General features: G+C 40.2%; 1 long non-coding RNA gene across 1 annotated transcript; it reads left to right on the top strand.

The window, feature by feature from the left end:
- Nucleotides 1-3599: 3599 nt before the first annotated feature.
- On the top strand, nt 3600-8867 carry LOC131258608 (uncharacterized). Its single transcript, XR_009178099.1, has 6 exons — nt 3600-3729; nt 7775-7874; nt 7957-8050; nt 8132-8331; nt 8410-8580; nt 8657-8867. It is a non-coding gene; the product is annotated as an uncharacterized LOC131258608 (long non-coding RNA).
- The last annotated feature ends 1276 nt before the right edge of the window (nt 8868-10143 follow it).

The raw sequence follows: 10143 nt of genomic DNA, 5'->3' as shown, positions 1-10143 counted from the left end.
TGAATATACTGCAAGTATTTTTCGTATATTGATTAACATATTTCATATAAGATCCACTAATGAGTAAGCAAAAACAAACATATTTTGATTTTGAGAAAAAAATAATAAAAAAAAGTATCTAAAAAAACAGTGACAAGAAAAAGTGCCCACTTTTAAAATTAGAGCTTTGCATAAACTTTTCCATTGAGGGCTAACCAACTTATTGCGTTTTAATATTTTTTAGGTTTATTAGTACCATTTCTGATATTTATACATGTATGATCACGTGTTTAATTCATATTTGGTTGTAGATGTACAATTTGTTAATATCAGGTTTTGGTATCTCATTAATTTGAGTGTTGCAAGAAATTACATTACATAAAATATGTTTTATGACACTCATTTACATCGAAGTAATCCATTCAAAGCACGAAATCCACAAGGCAGCGGTAGGAAAAATCACAATGAAATTTTAAACGTAGGCGGATCGCCCTGGTAGAGGAGACATGAGCAAAACAGATGCACGCATGGACACTAAGATCATTCGTGAGATCAACAAACTCCAAAAGTAACTGTCAGAGAGGTCATGGAAACACTTCACACATCAGTTTTCGAAAGAACTATCCGTCGTCGGCTTGTTGCATACGGGTTACAGGGCAGACTTGCTAGGAGGCTTCTTTATATGAGCATGACCAATAAGGCCAAGCGTCTTAAGCTCGCTGAGGAACATGCTGCTATGCCTCTAGAGTACTGGAAAACGGTTCTGTGGTCTAACCAATCAAAATTTGAACTTTTTAATCGAAGATGGCATGAACGTATACAGCGCAGATCGAAGAAGGCAATGCTGCAGGTTCGCCACATCCAGGGCACAGTATGCCATGAAGGAGGCAATATGGTGGTCTGGTGTTGTTTTTCGTCCAGTGGAGTGGGGAGCCTTGGGAACATTAACGGTGTTAAAACTGCAGATTACAACATAAACATAAACATCCTGCAACAAAATCTGGAGATTTCACTGATCCTGACGGGCCTTGAAGAGAAGTTCGTTCTCCCGGCGGGGGTAAGTTCCACGCGGCCCGGCGGGGTCAAGTTCGACATACTGCCAAGAAGACGAAGTCTTTCTTCCCGTCTTGTCGGACAAAACTGTTGAAATGGCCTCCTCAGAGCCCGGAGGTTAAGAATTTGTGAACAATTCTCGATGCCAGGGTGGACAAAACTGACGTATCGAAAAAAACGACAATTTTGAAGCTCTAATGCGCGCTTGAGAAGAATAAAATCCCCAAAAACTAAAAATCCTAGTAGAAAGCATGCCAAAGCGCCTTCAGCAGGTTCTAAAAGCTAAAAGAGAACACATAAAATATCAAAATGCATTTATTGTTTCTTATTTTTTATGAATAACTGAAGTGGGCACTTCTTCTTGTCACTGTTTTTTTACATACTTTTTTTTATTATTTTTTTCTCAAAATCAAAATATGTTTGTTTTCGCTTACTCATTAGTGGATCTTATATGAAATATGTAAATCAATATACGAAAAATACTTGCAGTATATTCAGTTGGATTGAGAAAAAAATATTGAGCGAAAATCAACAAAATTCGAAGTGGGCACTTTTTCCTGCCGGTCACTGTATCTACGCGTGAACTTCCGGCATCACGGTTGCCCTGATATATTATATATTTTCTTCCTCTCCTATTTCTTATGATAATATATCTACACGTGAACTTTCGGCATCACGGTTGCCTTGATATATTTCATATTCTTCTTCACATCACTTTCTTAGCATAATATATCTACACGTGAACTTCCGGCATCACGGTTGCCATGATATATTATCTATCTCCTTCTATCACTTCGAATTAGCAGCCTCACTGCTGACTGTAGAATGCCCTTTACTCGTGGTGGAATTCACTGATCACAATGCACCTGTAAGAAACCCATCTTTCCTCCTTTTCGAGACTTTGTCCCGAAATAAAACACAAGTGTGGTTTCGTTTCTATAGTTGCCTAAACTGATCGAACTGTGCCTTGGTCTATTTTTCACTATAACTTCTTTGCTGTCTGTAACTCCATCTTCGAACGGGGATGGAACTGAGCGTCGCGAACTGAGGTTTCTTTTCAACTGAGACTTGTTCGATCAGTCTTTGGTCCTTTATTTATAGTACAATTTCTTCCTTAAGTTTAACATTTCTTTTTGGATTATTTCTAATGGGTTCCCACGGTTCATGTCTGAATTTCTAAGAATTTTGATAAAGAAAATAATATTGAATTTAACACTTTTGTTTGTCTGAATTGTGATTGGTCGTTTAAAGATTTAATATCGATTTACTGTCTGGCTAACTTCCTGTTTACTTAATTATGATTGGTTAGTTTGGTTAATATCCCAACTGGCGAATTTTGTCTCGTTATCATATCGTTACCATCTCGTTTGTTAATTTTCGATGTCCATACCCGACGAACAAAGTTGCGCGACGGCGAGTTTAGGAGCAACAATTTCCATACAAAACGCCCGGGCGATGAAAGTGCTACCCCAGTGCTCCTCTCCGCGAGTCTATACTTGCAAGCGGTAGCACAACATCGTTGACCCGATGTAACAAGAATATCCATGTTGCGCTGTTTTTCCGAGCAAAACACCGCGGCGAAGCGATGCATCAGGAGGAATTTCCCCATCCCACCCCTGACGGACCCATACTTGCTGGCAACATCTTCACACACGACAGCGAGCGTGCGAGCAACAGGCCGTTGTGTTTAAAAAATCATCGTGCCGCGCTGCAGCCTGAACGCGCGTTCACGCATGTGTTCGTTTTTTCGTCGGGTACAAGATCGCGTACATTCAACACAAAGCGGTCGAAAAAAGCAGGCGTACAATGGCGGTGCCCGCATCGCCAATGTTTACATTTTTACTACACTGAATCTTTCGATCGTAGAAGCCATTGCGTTTCAAAAGTGATGAACAGTTGGTGTGTAAAAACTTGGTGCCAGTGCAAGTGAAAGTATGCTCCTGCAGAATAATGTGCAAATTGTGGTTATCAAACATAACCCCATCGGGCTTGAAGTGATTTCTTCAAAGACGATCAGGATGGTATATCAAAACGCGTAATGTGTTCGGTTTATTGATGTTTGTTTTCTTTGCAGTTGGCCGTTCTATTCGAAATAATCAACGGTAATATCGTGATCAACCATACGAGCTTCACGAAAGAGGATACTATCGGTGCAGGGTATAGGAAAGTAGCGATATGGTTCGCTTGTTTACATCGAGTGGCCATAGCCTTTGAGGATACGATATATCTCGTGAAGGATGGTCTGCAATTCAACTTGTGGTCATTTGAATGCATTGGATGAGAAGCAGGTGTTTTGGGGGCTCCTTCTGTAAAGCTAAGAAAGTAAAATCTCGTTTCTTCGTAGGTTTGTGAAGAAGGATAGAATATCAGCTCTTTTATCTGCAATCAACAATACTACAATCCACCTGCAGCATAAATTAACCTACTAAACGCACCATTCAATCAAATCTAGATAGCTGGAGGAAATACATGGAAGTATTTAGCAAGGAAGCAAGTAGATTGAAGTGATGGTGTGAGCAAGCAGTGTTATACGTTTGATTGTTTTTGATTTGTTTTTTTCAGAATGTGCTGTTCTTACATATATCATCGTGCTGTACAAAATAACGATCAATGTGAAGAAGACACCATCGGTGGCGATCGCAGTAAACATGCCAACGAAGGGATTGTTTATCGGCGTGGAGTGTGAATATTACATAGGTAAGCGATTTTAAAATTTGCCATCATAATTATCATATTATAGATCTAGTTGTTTGACTGAGTGTTATCACTATATGGTATTGTATGTTCTATCTAAGCCTATACATGCGAGAGTGTGCATCAGTTAATCGTTTTCAATCCCCACTACGATGTTCTCCGCGCACGTTTATCTATGCCAATGCAATATGGCATTTTTTCTATCATGTTGTCGTTCTATTTGCTGTATTGAGTGCTATTGTGTGATTTCGCTATACATACAAATGCTATTCAAAATTTCCCTCATTGCTCTACAGCTATCTTGTAGGGACGATTGATATGCAGTGCAGTTTGTTGATTTTAACGATTGTACACATTACCAAGCAAAAACCATATATGCCTATGTTAAATTACATGTTCATAGACGTAAGGTTGTAAGATGGCCTGGCACAATATCGTTTGTTTTGCTAATAACGTTACAGCCGATAACGATTGTTTACATTACAATAATGATGGCTATTTGCTCCAAAAGCGAATGCATGTGGACTTCATTTACCAATTGGGTTAGCCGAAATTTCTTATACGTATGAATGGAAAATGTTCAAAACTGTTTTCGTTCATCTTTACTTCTAAAAATCTCACTGTTAAAGTAGTTTAGGTTAAATTGCAAGTGATTGTCATTTGAATAGAAACCTAGCTTAATAGTGATTATTAAATTGTTCGATAAATATGCCATTGGCTTGACCCATTGTCAAAAATGTTTTTAAGAGAGAGATGGCTTCGCTTGTTTTCTCGTGCGAGCCGTAATTATATAAAAGGATTACTTTATGTAAAATAATCCTATCCATCATAGATAAATTATTTTTAAAAAAGATGGCATATTTTCTGTCAAAACTCTACCGTTGAAGTGCTATGAAGAAATGTGCCTGATGTGTAAAACGTACCTGCGACTACGAATTCTTGATAGTTGAAGTGCTATGAAGAAATGTGCCTGATGTGTAAAACGTACCTGCGACTACAAATTCTTCCGGACGTCCATTCGCTTTTATGCTCTCTGTGTGATAAGTTGCAAGTGAGATATATTCGTGGTTTTACATTCATTTCGTCAGTGCAAATAGGTTTTGTGTTTGCTCAGGATATGGCCTACGTTCTGTATTCGCGCCGTTTGAGGCAAACTTCAAAAATCTACAAGGATACCGCTGCTCGGACGAGAAGAATGGAAATAGCTGGTGCCAGCGTAAACATTCGTTCTTCAACTAGTGAGCCAGTGGCTAGCACCTCAACCTACGAGCCAATACTGGAGCTTCCAGAGTTGTTGGAAATGTATGAAGAAAGTCATTGCGAAAGAAATGAAGAAAACCATGACCACCCCGATGAGTTATATGACATAGAAACAACACCTATGGAAGAATGTCTGCGATTTTGGGCTCTTGAAACGAACCAAACCCATGTTGCTCTGAACAAAATTCTTCGAATTTTGCGCATAAAAACAACATTTCGACTGCCGAAAGATGCACGGACTATTCTCAAGACACCATCCATCAAAGCAAACATTGTACAAATAGACGGTGGGAGATTCTGGTACAACGGTGTAAACAAATGTATCCAGAATAGATGCCGGTAAGTCTACCCAACTATCGTTCAGCGATCCATAGAATGTTACTTAGAAATGCTAAACCGTTTTCATTCTTACTTTTAGGGCCATGAATCTCAACATCAACACGATGAGTTTGTACGTTTCGGTTGACGGTCTACCACTGACCAATAGCAGTAAAATGCAGTTCTGGCCTATTCTGATCAGCATAGCAGAATTGCCTACCGTAGCACCGATGCCGGTGGCTATCTTTTGCGGGCTAAGAAAGCCGGAGAAGGTAGAAGAATATCTACGTCCACTTGTGTCGGAACTGAATGAGTTAATGACGGACGGCATTCGCATCCAGGACAAGGCAATAAACATTAGAGTCCGGGCTTTTATTGCTGATACACCAGCAAGGGCGTTTATTAAAGGTAATGATTTATTCTCTGGCAATCATTCATCACATTTTGTACACACTAATCACGCTTTTATTGCTTCGTTTTTTTTCTGTTACAGGTGTAGTCAACTTTAACGGTCTCCAAGGATGCATCAAGTGTGTTTCTCAAGGACAAAGAGTAAACAACCGCACTATTTTCAGAGGAATTGATGCCGAGAAAAGGACCGATGCGGTTTTCCGTCAAGGAGGTTATTGGCCTGATCATCAGAAGCACCTCACCCCACTTCTTGACTTACAGCACTTCAACATCATTGACGGAGTTATAATTGCCGACAGACTTCATCTGATGGACCTGGGAGTTACCAAAAAGCTTTTAAAGAGGTGGAAAAATGGCGAATCAGGATTCCATGGAAAGCTGACAACAACGCAATACACGAACATCTCGTTGGCGTTAGAAGAAATACGGCTACCGTCCGAATTTCGTCGTCCTCTCCGTTCTTTGGAGTATTTAGAAGATTGGAAAGGAAGCGAATTCGGTGCATTCCTGCAGTACGCCGGAGTCGTCGTCTTGAGGGGAAATATTAGCGATGCTCAGTACCAACATTTCATGTTATTGTTTTGTGCCGTTACAATGTTATCAACGGAAGCATACAAAGTGTATTGGGCCACGGCGAAGAATTTTTTGGATAAATTTGTGCTGGAATACGAAGGAGTGTACGGTCCAAACGGTTTAACCAGCAACGTACATAACTTGCAGCATGTCTGCGATGACGTGTGTCGGTTCGGTGCACTACCTGACTTATCTTCGCACCAATTTGAAAATTACCTTGGCCATCTAAAAATTTTGTTAAGGCATGGATACAGAAACCTTGAACAGGCCATAAATAGGCTTTCTGAATTAGACTATTTGTATACCCGAAGAGCAAGCTCGAAGACAAAATTCCCATGTTTACAAAAAAGCGGGGGAAATATCACTGCTTCTATAAGACCCGGATTTGATCTTAAAAATAATACCAGGGACGGGTGGTTTCTGACCACCGACAATTGGGTTGTCCAAATGACCACGGGAGAAATAAGTAACGAAGATATAGTTATAGGAGGAAGGAAGATTTTAGTTTGTAGGGAATTATTTTATAAGCCAATTAGTTCGTTCGCTATGAACATATCCATAGGGAATAGGAATGATTTGAATGAAGACATTGAAGAATGGACTGTATCTAGTATTAAATGTAAACTTGCGGCAATCCGCTTAGATCTATTGGAAAATTTAGTATTTATTCCTTTAGTCCATACTTTTAAAACGTAAGTGTAAATAAAGACTTGTAATATAGTTAAACATTGTTTATTTTTATTGCACCTTAATCACAAGATTTTGAATTTGACTATATTGCATATAGTCTCTTAATTTAAAAAAGGAAATGAGAAAAGTAGATTGTAGAAAAGAAAATGAGATCATCAAAAACCATCTTTTGTAAACCTGTGGGCCGTAGATTTGATCCTCCCAGTTATTTTTGCCCTTTCGACTGCATGATGTATTTTTTTTTTTAAATAATCACAGACTTCTCGAAGGGTTGGGATAAAAAATTCCGTTTTTCCTAATTCTACAAACAAATCTATCACATTTTTGTATTGCGAAAAGCATATTTTTTTTGTGCCACACTTGGCCCTTCCTGTCCAGCTGCACTTAGCTAAAAATTGCTTGTCGAAAACCACGTCCAAGGCTTGATGTATTTGGTAATACATTTCGCCACACTCAATTAACGATTTGATTCCGCCTGCTGTTTCTCTTCTGTATGCACCACTTTCATCTCCCAAATCTCTTTCTAATTTTTCAAGTTCCTCCACGTCTGCAATTTTCTGGAACACAAAAAGCCTTTCTGCTGTAGGATTTGCCCTGTTAACCGGTCGTAATATGTCCAATATATAGTTCAACGTGGTTTGCATAGTGTCGATTTTTTTGCTTAACGTTGAACAACAGCATGGTTGGTTCGTAGATCCGTTTGAATTAGCTGCATGTGTATCTGTAAAAACAATTGTTCACATATCACGTTGTTCATTTTAAAAGTAATCGTTTTACTTACGTTGCTTCTTTGCAGGTGCGGTATGGATACTTTGGGACGGCGACAAATGAGTTGATATGTTGGTGGCAGCGGAAGGAATCGTATGACTAGAAACCGAAGGAACGACTGCTAGAAGGTGAAACAAAAAGCCATGAATCCATCGTTACGGATACATCAATTGAATCATGATTCGTTTTACTTACGTTGTTTCTTTGCAGGTGCGGTGTGGATAGTTGCCGAAGAATGAGTTGATGTTACGGAGGAAGCGGAAGGATTCGTACGATTAGAAACCGAAGGAACGACTGCTAGAAGGTGTCAAAAAAGCCATGAAACTATCGTTATGGATACGTCAATGGAATCATGATTCGTTTTACTTACGTTGTTTCTTTGCAGGTGCGGTGTGGATAGTTGCCGAAGAATGAGTTGATGTTACGGAGGAAGCGGAAGGATTCGTACGATTAGAAACCGAAGGAACGACTGCTAGAAGGTGTCAAAAAAGTCGTGAATCCACGGACATATGCCGATGCATATTAACAATACTCACCAATAAATGAAGCTGGTGTGCTACCATCTGCTCTAACCAGAAACTCCAAGTGAGGCCCTTGCATGCCAACTAGATAAAAAATCAAATTCATTAGCAAACTTAAATCAATTGACCATATACGTTTCAGCTTACCGCTGGTTGGTGTAGCATTATCCGCATTAGTCCGTTTTGCTGCAGAATTAACATACGGAGAAGCAGATGAAGCGTGGGCCGGCGAAGGAACGGATGCTGGAATATAATCGAAAGCAAAAGGGATTAATGTACCTTTTCCCACTGATTACCTGGATAAGCCATAAAAGTAAGGGTCATTTACGGTTGGTTATGAATGAAACCGCAATAACACTTTCTTTTCTGATTTATCCGTCATGTTTTAGCTACCTGGACGTGGTGCACCACTTTTCGAGGACTTCGACGGCGGGATCTGTCCCTTTTCTTTCAACACCCGAGAATTCATCGTTTTAATTATTTACTTGTTTTAAACACAGCCACTTGAGTCAAAATTTTAGTCCGAATGATTTAACCCGGCTCGTTGGTTTTTCTACCCGCCTCATGCCGGTGCTGTACGCGTACGCTTACTTGCTCTGTCTGACTGTGTATGTTCATTGATGAAATAAACGAGACGTTTCCACTAACACAACCAAACATTGTCTAGAATGAAAATTGTACCCAACTTGAACGAAACATCGCATACCACACAAAAACACCGCGCATTGTATAAAAAACATCGCGTCACGTCGTTTTTGTCACGCAACCTACATATTTCGCAGGTTCCATCAGTACTCTGATGATACCATGAAAAACACTCTTTTGATAGTGCAACATGCGTATTTTTGTTACTCGGGTAACGAGACAAAGTGTTGCACCAAAAAAGAGGGTGGGGTGCAACATTCAATCGGTTATTTTGTGGTGGTGTTAGTGCCAAACAGAGGTTACGAATGTGTGCGTGCTATTTCACCATAATGGTACGCACACAACTATATAATCCATTTCGGATGTCAAATGAGACGGAGAAGACGGTGTTGTATTCTACTCGAGCCGCCAACGCGGAAATTTTTATTTTTCGTAGAATTCCTCCGCTTCTTCAACATTCTGCTCTCCCAAGGGCGGTTTCTTCCTCCGGTGTTATTTCTGTTGAACGAAACAAACTAAGGAATAGAATTAGTGAATCGCTGTTATAAATGCTTATGATTTTGCACTATCACTTTGTTTACTTACCGGTTCTAAGATCCGGCCAACGCATTCGTGGACGATCGAACTCCCCATCCGTTTCCCGATCGCACATGAGCTGACACTGTTCCCGACTTGTTGATGGATCCTATTAGTTTCCGTTTAGGCGCCATGAACATTGCAAATTCAACACACTCTTACGGAAGGAACAACACTTTACACTTTTTCACTCGACTGTTCTAGCGCTGGATGTTTCAAAGACTGAAAACTTCATCGCGTCGCGATTGACAGTTGGTGCGTGATGGCATTCATACAGACGGCCTTTTTTATTCTCTACATGATTGACCGACATAAAGTGCACCAACACACATTCGGGTTGCTGTGCAGTGTGGGAATGCTACACGATCGGCTCCGCTATTGTAATGTGTCAGACTGAAAGGGAAGATGTGAAAGGGCAGATGTGACTTCTCCCCTAGCACACCGGTTCATCATTAGAACGAGAAGGAAGACAAAGTGTGCAAGAGAAAGCTGACAGTTCTGGACTCGCGGGGGTAGGAATCTGTGGACACGGGGCAATGTTGCATGTCGCCGTCAGTTGGGATGATCCTACACGTGCCTATCATGATCGAACATGTTCGTTCGCCTAATTTGGGGTTCATTATTTTACCTGAAAGTGTGGGAATCTATACATTGT

This window comes from Anopheles coustani, chromosome 3 (assembly GCF_943734705.1).
Source record: "Anopheles coustani chromosome 3, idAnoCousDA_361_x.2, whole genome shotgun sequence".
NCBI classification, from domain to species: domain Eukaryota; kingdom Metazoa; phylum Arthropoda; class Insecta; order Diptera; family Culicidae; genus Anopheles; species Anopheles coustani.
The sequence above is the reverse complement of the archived record's forward strand: the minus strand, read 5'-3'. Positions and strand labels throughout refer to the sequence as shown.